The sequence below is a fragment of the Vulpes vulpes genome, chromosome 13, assembly GCF_048418805.1.
Source record: "Vulpes vulpes isolate BD-2025 chromosome 13, VulVul3, whole genome shotgun sequence".
NCBI classification, from domain to species: Eukaryota; Metazoa; Chordata; class Mammalia; order Carnivora; family Canidae; genus Vulpes; species Vulpes vulpes.
This window is the reverse complement of record NC_132792.1, coordinates 153,414,300-153,426,382: the sequence shown is the minus strand read 5'-3', so window position 1 is coordinate 153,426,382 and position 12,083 is coordinate 153,414,300. Positions and strand designations below refer to the sequence as shown.

General features: G+C 50.9%; 1 protein-coding gene across 1 annotated transcript in view; it reads right to left on the bottom strand.

Annotated features, from left to right (window-relative positions):
• PLXNA2 (plexin A2) overlaps positions 1–12,083 on the bottom strand; it is a 207,888-nt gene that overhangs the window by 35,352 nt on the left and 160,453 nt on the right. The gene's annotated exons all lie outside the window — the stretch shown is intronic.

The following is a 12,083-nucleotide window of genomic DNA, read 5'->3' as shown; positions in this document are numbered from 1 at the left end:
TAGGGCCCAGGGGGTCAGTTCATCTGTTGTGGTCCATAGTGATCTGAAGTAGGAGGAAGTTAGAGGTGAACTCAATCCCTGGAAGCAGGTCGGGGTGTCTTACACTAAGATTCTCATATGACGTATACATACTGTTATTTAACAAGTCTGAGACTCTTTCCACTATTACCAAAAGAAAGGCAAGACCAACTGGGTGGGAGGGAGGGAGGGAAAGGTGGGTTGGTCAAGGCCAAGGCTCCACCAGAATATCCCAAATGGAGCTGCAGCCTGGAACCTTCTGTCCTCGGGCCCCACTGGGAGCCTCCCTTTAACCCCATACGTGCTGGTGGAGCATCAAGTGGCCAGTGGAGTCAAGTGTGTCCCAGGGCAGAGATGACAGGTTAGTACAGGTGAAATGCTGTGGTAGGTTCTGGAAACTCTTCCCTCCTCCCTGTCCCCCAAAAGGACACTGTGCTCTTCCTGTCAGGTGGGCACCATGAGTTGTGCAACCAAGTTGGCCGTGAATGCCCAGGTGATGGGGGCACAGAGAAGAGATGACAGTGGGGAGGAGGAACAGGCTCCCTCCCTGCCTGGCCGACTCCTGGGCTCTCAGCAAGTTGGCTGCACAGCCAGGACTTGAAGTCAGTCAGACCTCCTGACCCCCATCCTCTTCTGCAAGGCTCACACGGTGTGGGTTCCTTCCCTCCTTGACGGGCTAGGCCATGAACTCTGTCATCGGGGGAGCTCATTTCACCTAAGTCTCCTTGTCTGGGGCTCCGGTTCCCTTCTCTGGGAATAAAATACCCACCTTCTGAATAAAAATAAACAAGATTCATGAAACGAATCAAGGGAGGGATAGTGGAGGTGGTTCGGAGACTTCTCTGTGTGTTGGGCGTTGAGTGGGGGTGGGGGGGACGCAGAACAATCTGGAGAGAAAGGCGCTGGCACGAGGAACCAATGGCCCCATGACTTTCCTGCCCCCCCAACCCCCGCGCCCCGGATTCTAAAAATAACCACTAGTGGATCTTGGCTGTTGCACTCTCCCCTGGAACTGGGGTCTCCCCAGCTCTGCGAGATGGACCCTTGCTAATGAGGAACAGGGCAGGCGATGCCTCCGCGCCCCTGCAGGAGACATCAGGCGGAAAGAATTTGCTTCGAGCAAATTTCTGTGCCCGGTTCTCCTTTGATCCACTTGGAGTGAGCTCCACTGGCCCCTCTCGCCCGTCCCCCAGCCCCCCTGGATGACAAGAACCCACCTACCAAAAAGAACTGACAAAACCGTGGCGCTTGCTTTGCTCTACTTCCCCCACTTTTATTTTTAAAAATACATTCTTTTGCTCGCTGCAGTTAATTACAACCTTTCAGAAAAACTGTGAAACGAAATCTTTCTGGAATGCCTAAAAATATTTCCATCTTGCAGGTAGCGTGTGGGGATTGTACTGTGGATATTCAGCAGCGCTGGCAGGATCTGCGAGGCAGCTTCCTTCAGCTGGCAAGTCATTGCAGTGTCCCCTCCTGACATTTGAGGGTTGGGGTCCGAGACACGACCGTGGGCACCAGGAGGGGCCGCAGGGTCCATTTGCCAGCACAGAGCCGCTCAGAAGCATAAGCCAGCTTGCATGTTGCATACGCCAACATATTGTTTACAGAAGAAAGACTTTTTTTTTAAATTGTTAGCAACTGTTAGAGTCTTGGCATGAAGGCACATGTCAAAGAGATAGCTAGTTAGGGGTGTGGAGACGCCAGCCTCATCACTTTTAAGCTAGCTACCAGCTGCTGGAATCCAAACCTGGAGAATCAGAGTCCTCACAGGTCACTGGAAAATGCCTGGGGGATGCTGGGTCCCTGGGGTCTTCCTTCCAACATACCCCATGCTCTGGGCTATGCCACCAGCACCTGGGGTAGGTGGCAAAGGAGTCTGGGATCAGGGAACTAAGCAACCCCCATTCCCTAGGGCTTACAAGGGACACCGCTTACATTTCCCTTGCTTAAAACAAAACTGATGTGTAAGAGTCAGGACTTCCCAAACATAGAGGTGGTGTGCATTTGATTTGCAAAAGGATCCCCCAGGTCTCCATTACCGATGACTTCCAAATCTGTATCGTTGGCTCAGACCTCTCTCCCGAGCTCCATATCCATATATCCAATTGCTCCTGGACATCTCTATTTCCACATGTATGTCCCTCAGGCACCTCAAATTTCACCGTGTCTAAAAATGAACTCTTAATTTTTCCTCCTTCCACTCCCAACCTGATTACCCCCACAGATTCTCTTTCAAGGCCAATGGGATCACTGTGCACCCAGCCAGGAGTCTTGCAAGCACCTTCCACTGTTTCCCTTCCTTCCCCTACCATGTATAATAAATAACAGTCACCAGCCACCGTCAGATCTCACTCCCTGGCATCCTTTGAATCTGTGGCCCACTCTGTGTTCCAGGGTCAGCGATAAGCAGACCCCACCACCTCTCACCCGCACCAACCACAAGGGCCTCCACGTTCCAGCGCCAGATCTCACTTCCTCTAGATCTAACTTCTTAGCACTTGGTGACCTTCGTGAGCACACACGTGGCCGGGTTACTAGTCACTTGCTCAGCCATCCTTTAATGGCTCTGACCACTGTCAAGGCAAAGTCCCTAATTCCTGGTCTGGCACTTGTCCTTCAAGTTCTGATCTTGGTCGCTTGTTCAAGCCACATCCGCTATCTTACCCTATGTCCTCCACGTTCTATACCCAGATGCCAGCAGCTCATGCCCACACAATGCACTTTAAAAATCTCCGTGCCTCTGCATATCGTTTGCTCTCCCCCAGCTTAAAATCAGAGTGGGTCAAGGTGGAGGTCTGGGCTGAGGGTGCAAAGGACCAGCGAAAGGTATCCCGTCGGACACATCTGCCAACACCTGAGGGCTTCCACGTGACTCTGAGACTGAGTATAAGGGCCTTGAGGTTTGTGTGTGCAGTGGCTTGGGGTGGTAAACACCCAGGCCTCCGGCTTTCCTTATGTCTCCCAGGACCAAGTACTGGGGAGAAGCCACAGAGGGGAAGCTTGACGGAAAAGGACGTGCTCTCCAGAGAGAAAGTGAACGGGATCTTTTAGGAAAGCACTTCAGACCAGTTAGCCGTGGGGTCCCAAGTCCACGCTGGAGATGGTCCACAAGGCTGTCTCTTAAAAGCAGCACTAGATTGCAGGGTGCTCAGTGTAGCATCTGCAAAGCTTGGTTCTCTTGGGAGAATGACACAGGTCTACAATGAGGCAAGTTGGTGGAGTTTGCAGAACGACAAGGAAGTTTCAGATCAGAGGGAAACTGTGGGGCTCCAGGGCAGGAGAGAGGTGAGGCTGAAAGGCAGGACGGGAGTTGTCTTAAGACCTTCACCACTGACCGAGGGGAACCACGGCAGGGCTGGGATGGTGGCCAGATCCACATGGTCCTGGCTTCCAGTTTCAGGAGGCCTTTGCTGCTGGCTAGTTTGGGAGAGGGAAGACAGCCCACCTGACCCTCGGGTAGCATCTGCAGCAGGAAGAGCGTAGGACAAACCTGAATTCGTGTTTTAGCTCTGACACTTAGGAACTATGCGACCTTTAATCTCAGGGTCCTTATCAGAAAACAGATAACAATACTTCCCTCACGGGGATGTTCTGAAGGTTAAGGAAAACAACACCTGGAAAGTCCCTGTATGACGGTGGTTTGGAGAGCAGGTCTTGACAATGGGCAATTTCCTCTCTGGTGTTCCCCCTGCACCTGTGCCTTCCCAGATCATAAAAATGTGGGACGATGGCAGTTTACAGATGCTTGGGGATCTTTCTGTTTCTCTGGAAGGAGGACACAGGGACCAGGGAACTTAGCTGCTGGCGTGACAGGGGGTAGACAGAGCTGCCCAAGGGCTGACTGGAGAAAGCTTGAGAGGCGTCCCCCAGCCTGAGCCGGTCCATGCTGCCGAGGACAGGGCCTTGGCTTGGGTGGATTCTGGGCCCTGCGCGGAAGCATGCCCTGAGCCAGACATCACCCTTTCACCCAGAATAAATTTGGGAGGACACTGGCCCTGTCTAAAATGGTCTTCATTCTTTCCTCCTTCCCTTCTAGCCATTTCCTTTTCCCCTGGCGATCAGCCATTCTGGGGTAGGCACAGCACTGCACAATGAACTCAATGAATGCTTCCAGGAAAGTAATTCTGAATGAGACACCCACACAAACAAATGGCTTGACAGTTTGGGATGTGTATGAGTGTGTGTGAGTGTGCGTAGTGAGGGTGCGGAGACAGGGGGAGGGGAGCTGGAAACTTGAGAGATCCGCCGGGATCCTTAGATACTGATCATTTCAGCTCCGTGCTAGTCAACATGTTTTCTATCGTGGACCAGAAATCCATCTGATGTCTCCTCTGTGGACCTCAGAGGTAGGGGATGAGGTAGAGAAGCGCCCAGAAGCAGCTGCTGTTGCTAAGTGCGGGGGGTGGGGCGGACGGGGCAGGGGGTTTTTGCTCTCCCGTGTTCTGTGCGCCCATCGCCCCAGCACTCTGGTCCAGCTCTGTCCTGGACTCTGTGCTCCCGCGGAGAGCTAAGGGTCCCCAGGCTATAGGGCCTAAAGGCGACGTGCATCTGACATGCTGCTCCCCCTCCGCTGCCGATGGCCATGCATGTCCACTGATAAAGTCCTACCTCTCCTGCAAGGCTCTGCTGAAATCTGCCTTCCCGGGGAGGCTTTCTCTGATCCCCTCGAGCAGACTTCCAGCACCTTCTCCTCTGCTCCCACTGCCCTTTGTGAATGGGCCCGAGGACGTAATGGCCATGCTGGGTTGCAAACTGCTTCTTTTCTCAATAAGATAATAACTATCTTGGGACAGAGGCGATCTCACTTTTGCTTAGCAACCTGATGCTTAGCACACTGCCTGGAACACAGCACCCTCCGATGATATCCCCAGTTCTCCGTTACTGGGAAGCGGTTGGTCCCAACCAGGCTGTAGAACAAACTGGGTTCCGTCATGCCAGGTGGAAGGAGGGGGGTGTCTAAGGGCTGCTCGGGAGTGACGCAGTATCGTAACACCCGAATCTCCAGAAGTTCTTCCTGCAAACTCTCTTCCTTTAATTTAAGCCAATTCCTGGTGTGATTGCTCATGGAACGGACAGCAGAACGGCTGTCCCCTCGTCAGATATCTTTCAGATACTGAAGACCCAGATGGAGCCACGGCAGGCCTGCGCTTCTGCAATTCTGTTAGCCTTTTCTTGGAAGAGCTTGTTTTCTTAAACCCTTTGATCGTTTCAGATGCTTTTCTCTAGACCCTTGGACTTCCAGGCGTCCTCTGAGAGGGTAATGACCCAAAGTAGGCTTGTGGCTGGTCTGACATGCAGTAAGGAGCGCCTGTGCAGATGACTTCCCTCCACTTGTCACACACACCATTAACCACGCCAGTCCTCGGCAAGTCCCAGAGGGAGGGTAAACCCCAGGTCTCTTTCCCAGGTCCCTTTTTCTTTTCTGTTTTCCTCCCTGGGGTCCCTTCCCCTATTTTAGTTTCCTCTTAGCCTGCCAGCCTCTTCTCTGGAAAGAAACCTTTATTTGCATCTTAATGGGAGCTTAAGCTGTGTTATGAGCTTGCCTTAAGAGTATTGGCTTTTTGGCTGATTATAGAATGAAATGTCTGTCCATACGCAGCATTCAGAAGGAGAATGTGGGAAATGTGCTAGGGCAGAGGCTTCAGTCCAGTTGCCCGACGCCTGGCCCCAGGTATATATGTGGCTAATCCACATCTGGCTGAGTATTTTTTATCAGCTCATCCTATGCCAGGATGAGCAGGCTTGTGGGATGAGGTTGACCTGTGCTGACAGTAGGGCACTAACTAGTCTCCTGCTGGGCCATCTCGAAGCCTCCCACAGCTTCTTGTTGGGAAGCCACTTCCCCACCGACTCGGACCCCACCTGCCTGCCGCTGGGCCCAACCGAGCCCTGCAGAGCGCCTGAGCACCCCAGCCAAATCTGGGCTCCTGCCAGACTGGGTCATGTTTGTTTTCCACTGTGGGTGCCGTGACCTGGAAAGCAGCCGCCGTGATGCTACACTCGCCCTGATTCTTGCAGCCACTAATTGAACAGTTCGGAGGGAACTGTGCCACGAAGCCGCCCAAGGGCGGGAGCAGATGCAGCCGATTAATTACAGCTGGGGAGCTCCGAAGGGCCGCACCGGGGAGCGGAGCATGAGGAGCCCCAGGCCCAGGGGCTCGGCAGCCTGGGGAGCACCGCCCGGGCCACCCCTGGGACTTGGGTGCAGCCTTGGAGGGTGGCACTGGGGGCTCCTGCAGGGTAGGGGCTCGTGGGGTCGGAGGAAGGCTGCTTCTTGGTGGGGGCCTCACGAGGCCGGGCTTCCATCCTAGCGAAGCTGGCTTCCTTGGGTTGCCTCTCCCACCTGTTAGACACGGTGGGAGCCAAGACAGACACTGGACACTGGCTCCTGGTCATTGGAAGTGCTGATAACGCTGGCTACCATCGTTTATCATATCTGCTTTATCATCGCCTCTTCTAATATCGTTTCATTTATTAAGTACTTATCATGAACCAGGAATTGTGCCAAGGGCTTTACGTATTTTATCCTATGTAGGGCTCCACAGACTCTGTGAGGGAGGTCCTATTATAATTTCCTTATAACAGATGGGGAGTAGTACCCAGAGAGGTGAAGTGATGGGCCCAAGGTTAGTGGTCGAGCTCACCTGTGCTTCTAGCCTCCAACCGCACTGCCTGAGTGGACCACCCTCTTGTCCCGGGAGAGAGCCCTCAGGCATGAGAGTCATCAGGCATGAGAATTCAGGCCCTATGCTACTCGTGGGTTCCCCTCTGTTGAGGTCCCCAGCCCCTCTCCCTTGGTGAAGGCCAGAACGAGCTACTTTCCCAGAAGCTGTGCAGTTGGCTTTGCTGATCACCCCCATGTCTCCGAACTTCTCAACTCCCCCACCTTCCTCTCTGTCCCCATTCCCACGCAAATGTGCACCGGCTGCCCTTGACCTCCCCCCCTCCCCCGCCCCGGTCATCTCTCCCTGTGCCTGTCCAGTCTCTCTGTGTGATGCCAGGAGTGGGGACTGCTGGCTTTCTTTCCATCCTGGCAGTGGACTGGATGAGAGCTCCGTGCTGGCAGGTTTCCCGCCTCCAGCCCTGTGGACTGAGAGTTCTGTGGACTGAGCCCTGGCGAGAGATGAAGGACAGTGTACAGGTCATATGTGGGGGCTTTAGAGTTAAGCAGCTGCGGGGTAGCTCTTGGTTCTAAAACTTACTAGCAGCGCGCTTTTGATAAAGTGCCTTGGTTTCCTCATCGGTAAAACGGGGCTAATGATAACAGAAGCCCCTCCCTCATACAAGTTGTTATAAGGCTTATATGAGATGACATAGGGTGCTGAGTGTGCTGCTGGGGGCCAGGCGAGCCTTCAGTGAAAGTTAGCTATCCTTTTTCTTATTATGATTTGATGATGAAGAAGTCTGGGCAGAAGCCAGGCTAGCTGAAATCCAGAGAAGTGGCTGCTGTGGAGATGGCGCAGCGTGGCTGCTTTTCTGACGGGCCTGTCTGGCTCTTCCCTTGTCTCCAACAGGCTGTCAGCACCCTAGACTGGGCTCTTAAGAGGAGACGGGAGAGGCTGACATCAGAGCTTTCCAGAGCAGCCGAGGGAGGGGGTCCCAGAGAAGATGCTCCAGGATGGATACCCCCCAACTGATGGACATGCTTTGTATTAAAAGCTCCTGTGTCTGAGACTGGGATCGAGAGGGTTCTGCCCTGAGTGGCCCCCTGAATCAGGACAAGCCAGGGAGGACAAGATGCCAGTATATAGACAGCTAATCTCACTAATCCACTTGCTCCTTTCCTGGTGCTTAGAGTTTTCCTGACTTTAGAGGGCAGTGGTGCCAACTTTGCGCCTGCAAATTTTGATGCCAACCTGGCACTTGGCCCCAGAGACACCTGGATGCTGGATTCAAGATGCCAAATTGTCACATTCTTTTCCAATGTGAGTGTATGTGTGTGTGTGGGCACGTGTGTGCATGAGAATGTGCACACTCTTCATGGTAGGCTAGAGCCCAGCTGACGAGCTCTGCAGGAATCTCTGGCCTTGTGGCGCCAGCTCTCCTACCCGGCAAGAATCCTTGCTGGCTCTGTCTTAGCTGATAGTACATTCAAAACCTAATTGTTATCTCAGCAGAGTAACTCCATTATTCATCCTGACACCATCCCCCGTTAGCTGTTTGTTGCAGTGATGTTATATTAATGAGGCCTGCAAATAAATGAACGGGAGATCAGAGTGCTGACTTGTTTCTCAGGAAAGCTGGCTGACATATTTATTTATTTGTTGGGAACTTTGCAGCGAGTCTTTCTGGCCCTGGGCAGGTGGCTTTTGGCCTTTCCTGCAGAGATTTGCTGCAGCCTTACAGATAAATACTTGTAAATGTCCAACTCCCCAAACAATTTCACAAATGCGTTCACAACTGAGAGAATCCAAGGGAAAAAAAAAAACACTTTAAATTATTTGGGCAGATGGAGAGCAGAAGGAATGCAAGAGCAACGGATCATCTCAAACAAATATTGTATCAACTATTATTTTTGCTTGATTTTAGAGAGCAATGCACATGGTTTTCTACATTTGGTTTTCTTTCCCAGTTACACATACTCAAGATAGTGTTAAAGAGAATTTATGTTCCCTGAGCATAAACTAGTGAGGGATGGGGCAAGATAGTGACGTTGGAGAATTCACAGAGTAAAATCTACAATGTGGTCAATGAAGAGACAACTGCAAAACCAGCACCCCTACGGGCTAGCATCGGTGTGGCCTCACTGGGCAACATGGCAGGTGAGTTCAGAGACACACAGGAATATTCTTTGGTGCCCAAATGGTGATGGGTTCCTGGCCCATCCCTGAGGACCCCAACACCCAAGACTGGAAATTTGCTCCTTGCATTTTAAGCCTGCTTTGCTTATTCTTTATCCTGATCTCTCTCATCCCCTGCAGGTATGAGCTACGTTGGCCCCATCCTCTGGGCTCTCATTAAGCTCAGATGCTTGAAAAGAAAGAACTGCCAGGCTTGGTCATTTCCAACTTTCACCTCAACCCCATCACCCCACTGACAGACACAACCAGAAACCAATCGAGTCCGAGAACTCCAAAAAACATACATAATTAAAGTAACATCTATCCTATACAGGGAGAAGGGGTCAGCTTAAGTTTAAACACACCCAGAATGCTCCTTCTGCTCCCCCACCACTCATAGGAATAAGTGCAGACCTAATTATGTCTGGGAAGACAGGTGAAGGTTATCTTAAGGCTCAGTACAAAAGGTAGCCAATGCTCCCAGCTTTACTGGTGTCTCCTGGGACCTTCCAAAAGAATTCTGATCCTGGGCACAGATATTTTTGGTACACTTGTGGTGGAGTGAGGTGGAAAAGTGTATAGCCAGGGAACACCCAGTCAGAGGGCCCTGGTTTTGAATTTGTTCTGCCACTGACCAAATGGATGACTTTGGGCAAATTATTTACTTCCCTAAGCACTGTTTCCTCAACTCTTAAGTGAAGATAATTGTAGGTATCTTGCAGGGTTGTTAGGATGAGTAGGTATGCAAAGGTCACAGTATACAGTAGAGTTTGGCTATTATACCAATACTCGGGGATATAGAGCATGTGTGTTCATGTCCCTGACCTGAGGTAAGTGTCCTCATTAGGTGTCAAGACCTAGGTCTGTGCTGTAGTCCTCCTTCTAAACAGGAGACAAGAGTAAAGGGTGTTGATGAGAAGTTTCTGTCCTAGGCCCTTCTGAGGAAGCAGCGTGGCCTGTGGGACAAGCAAATTCCAGCCTCCTCCAGGTGGCCCATGTTCAGGGATAGGTTGGGGCTCTGCAGTGAGAGACTGCACCCTCTGCCTCCCTTCCCAGAACTAACCATGTGATAACTTCCAAGCCTAGTACAGTGCATGACATGCAGTGGTTTCTCATTAAAGGGATATTTATTTATTGCAATGCTCGTTTATGTGTTGAATTTTATCCTCCTCAAATTCATATGTTAAAGCACCAATTCCCATTACCTCAGGATGTGACCTATTTGGAGTCAGGTACCTTTCCAGAGGTAATCAAGTTAAAATGAGGTCATTAGTATGAGCTCTAATCCAATACGACTGGGGTCCTTATATAAATAAACAAAAAATTAGAGACAGACACAGAAAGGAATGTCATGCAGAGATGAAGGCGATGCGTCCACAAGGTAAGGGATACCCAGACTGCTGCTTTCCCAAGGCACCAGAAGCTAAGGGAGAGACACGGAACAGAGGCTCCTCAGAGCCATCAGAAGGGATCAATCCTGCCAACACCCGGATCTGGGCCTTCCAGCCTCCAGAACTGCAAGACAAGATAGTTCACGGCTGTTTAAGCCACCCAGTTGGTCGTGCTTTGTCACCGTAGCCCTAGCAGATGAACATACTTCCAGTGGAGACCTCTGTCACGTGAGCTCTAGACCCTTACATTTTTCTCCCCAATTATATATTCGGTCTCCTTTCTGTTTCTGCCGAGTGCTGCCCCTTCCCAGCGTGTCAGAAAATGTTGCTTCTGGGCTTTCCTGTCTAGCAGGGGGCTTGTAACATCCTCCTCTTTGAGGTCCTAGCAGTTCTGAAAGCACAGCAACGTGGTGGGCCAGGCATCTCACGGGCTTTCCGAAGCTCTGCACATCTCTCGTCCCCAGGGTTGAACAGGTGACACGTGCGCAGACGCCGCGGGATGACAGCTAGAATGGGAGCAGCCTGGGATCCCCCACAGGGGACAGCATCATTATCACATTACGGGCTGGATGAGAAGGAGCAGATGCTGGGTCCTGAGGGGGTCTCTAACCTGAAGTTTATGCAGACTGGGAAATTCCATCGGCCCTAAGGCTTGTCCTCCATGAATCTACCACAGGAGGTGAGTCTCTAGGGGTGGGCTTGGTTGCCATGGAGACAGTTGGGTGAGATGGGTTAAGGATGAACCCAGCTGTTCATTCAACTGAGCTTGAGTCCATTTCTTTTCCTAAAGCAGGACTCATTCCAGGTCACCTCATTGATCCCCCTGCCCCTGGGCAGGGCGGTGCCCATCCCAGTCCCCATCTGTCTCCAGCCCTGGAGATGTTGCTGCCTCCAGCAGCCACCACCGGCCATCATAGAATTCTTCACCTTTCACCCCTCAACAACGATCGTAGTAAATGGCTCTTGCACGTGGGCTTGCACAGGGGGTGGGGAACACATTTTGAAGGCAAGGGCCAGAGACAAGGGGGGAGGGGCACATACAAGGCATGGATCTCATAGAATTCTGATTATTAAGAAAAAGACCTATGCCAATGTCAAGGAATCAGCCCAAGAAAGCCTAGGTAAAGAAAACGAGCTGATTCTTCCTTAAAAGCTACTTTTACCAAATAATACAGTTTTGGTAACAAATGCCAGAGAGGCACATGAGGTCGATTCTTCCCATTGCTGGCGATACTAACTTTGATCATGTGGCAAAAGGAGCATCTACCAGGTTTCTTCTCCGTACGGTTTCTATTTTTCTTGTTGTAATTAATCCACATCTTGTGGGGAGATGGCTTGAGACTATGTAAATATCCCATTTTTCATCATACTTTCATTCACTAATTTTAGTATTCATCGGCCATTCTTCCTGAAATAATTATTACTGTGCATTTTGCCAAATGGTGATTTTCTATTTCCCTAAGTCCTTTTTACATGTTTGAGTTCGAATTCTAGTAGAAGAAGAGCTTCCTCTCTCCCCCGTGAGTCGTTTGTTTAATTATATCAATAAGGACCATAGATTCTTATTTTACTCTATTGCTTATGAGTCAGTTAGGATCATTATTTATTTTCTTGCTCAGATTGCCACAGATTTGGCTATTGGGGCCAAATCAAGTTGGCTCCTGTGTCCCTTTGACGTGCACTCCACATTTTTGTTAGTACTTCTTGCCGTAAATATAGAACCTGAATTAAATCATGGGAAAACATTAGCCAGATTCAAGTTGAGGGATATTTGTCCTGTACTCTTGAACAGTATCCGGGTCACGAGAGAGAAAGAGCCAGAGCACTACAGAAACAAGGTAACGGAACATCACACGTGACCGTGGATTGGATCCTGGACTGGAGAAAGGGG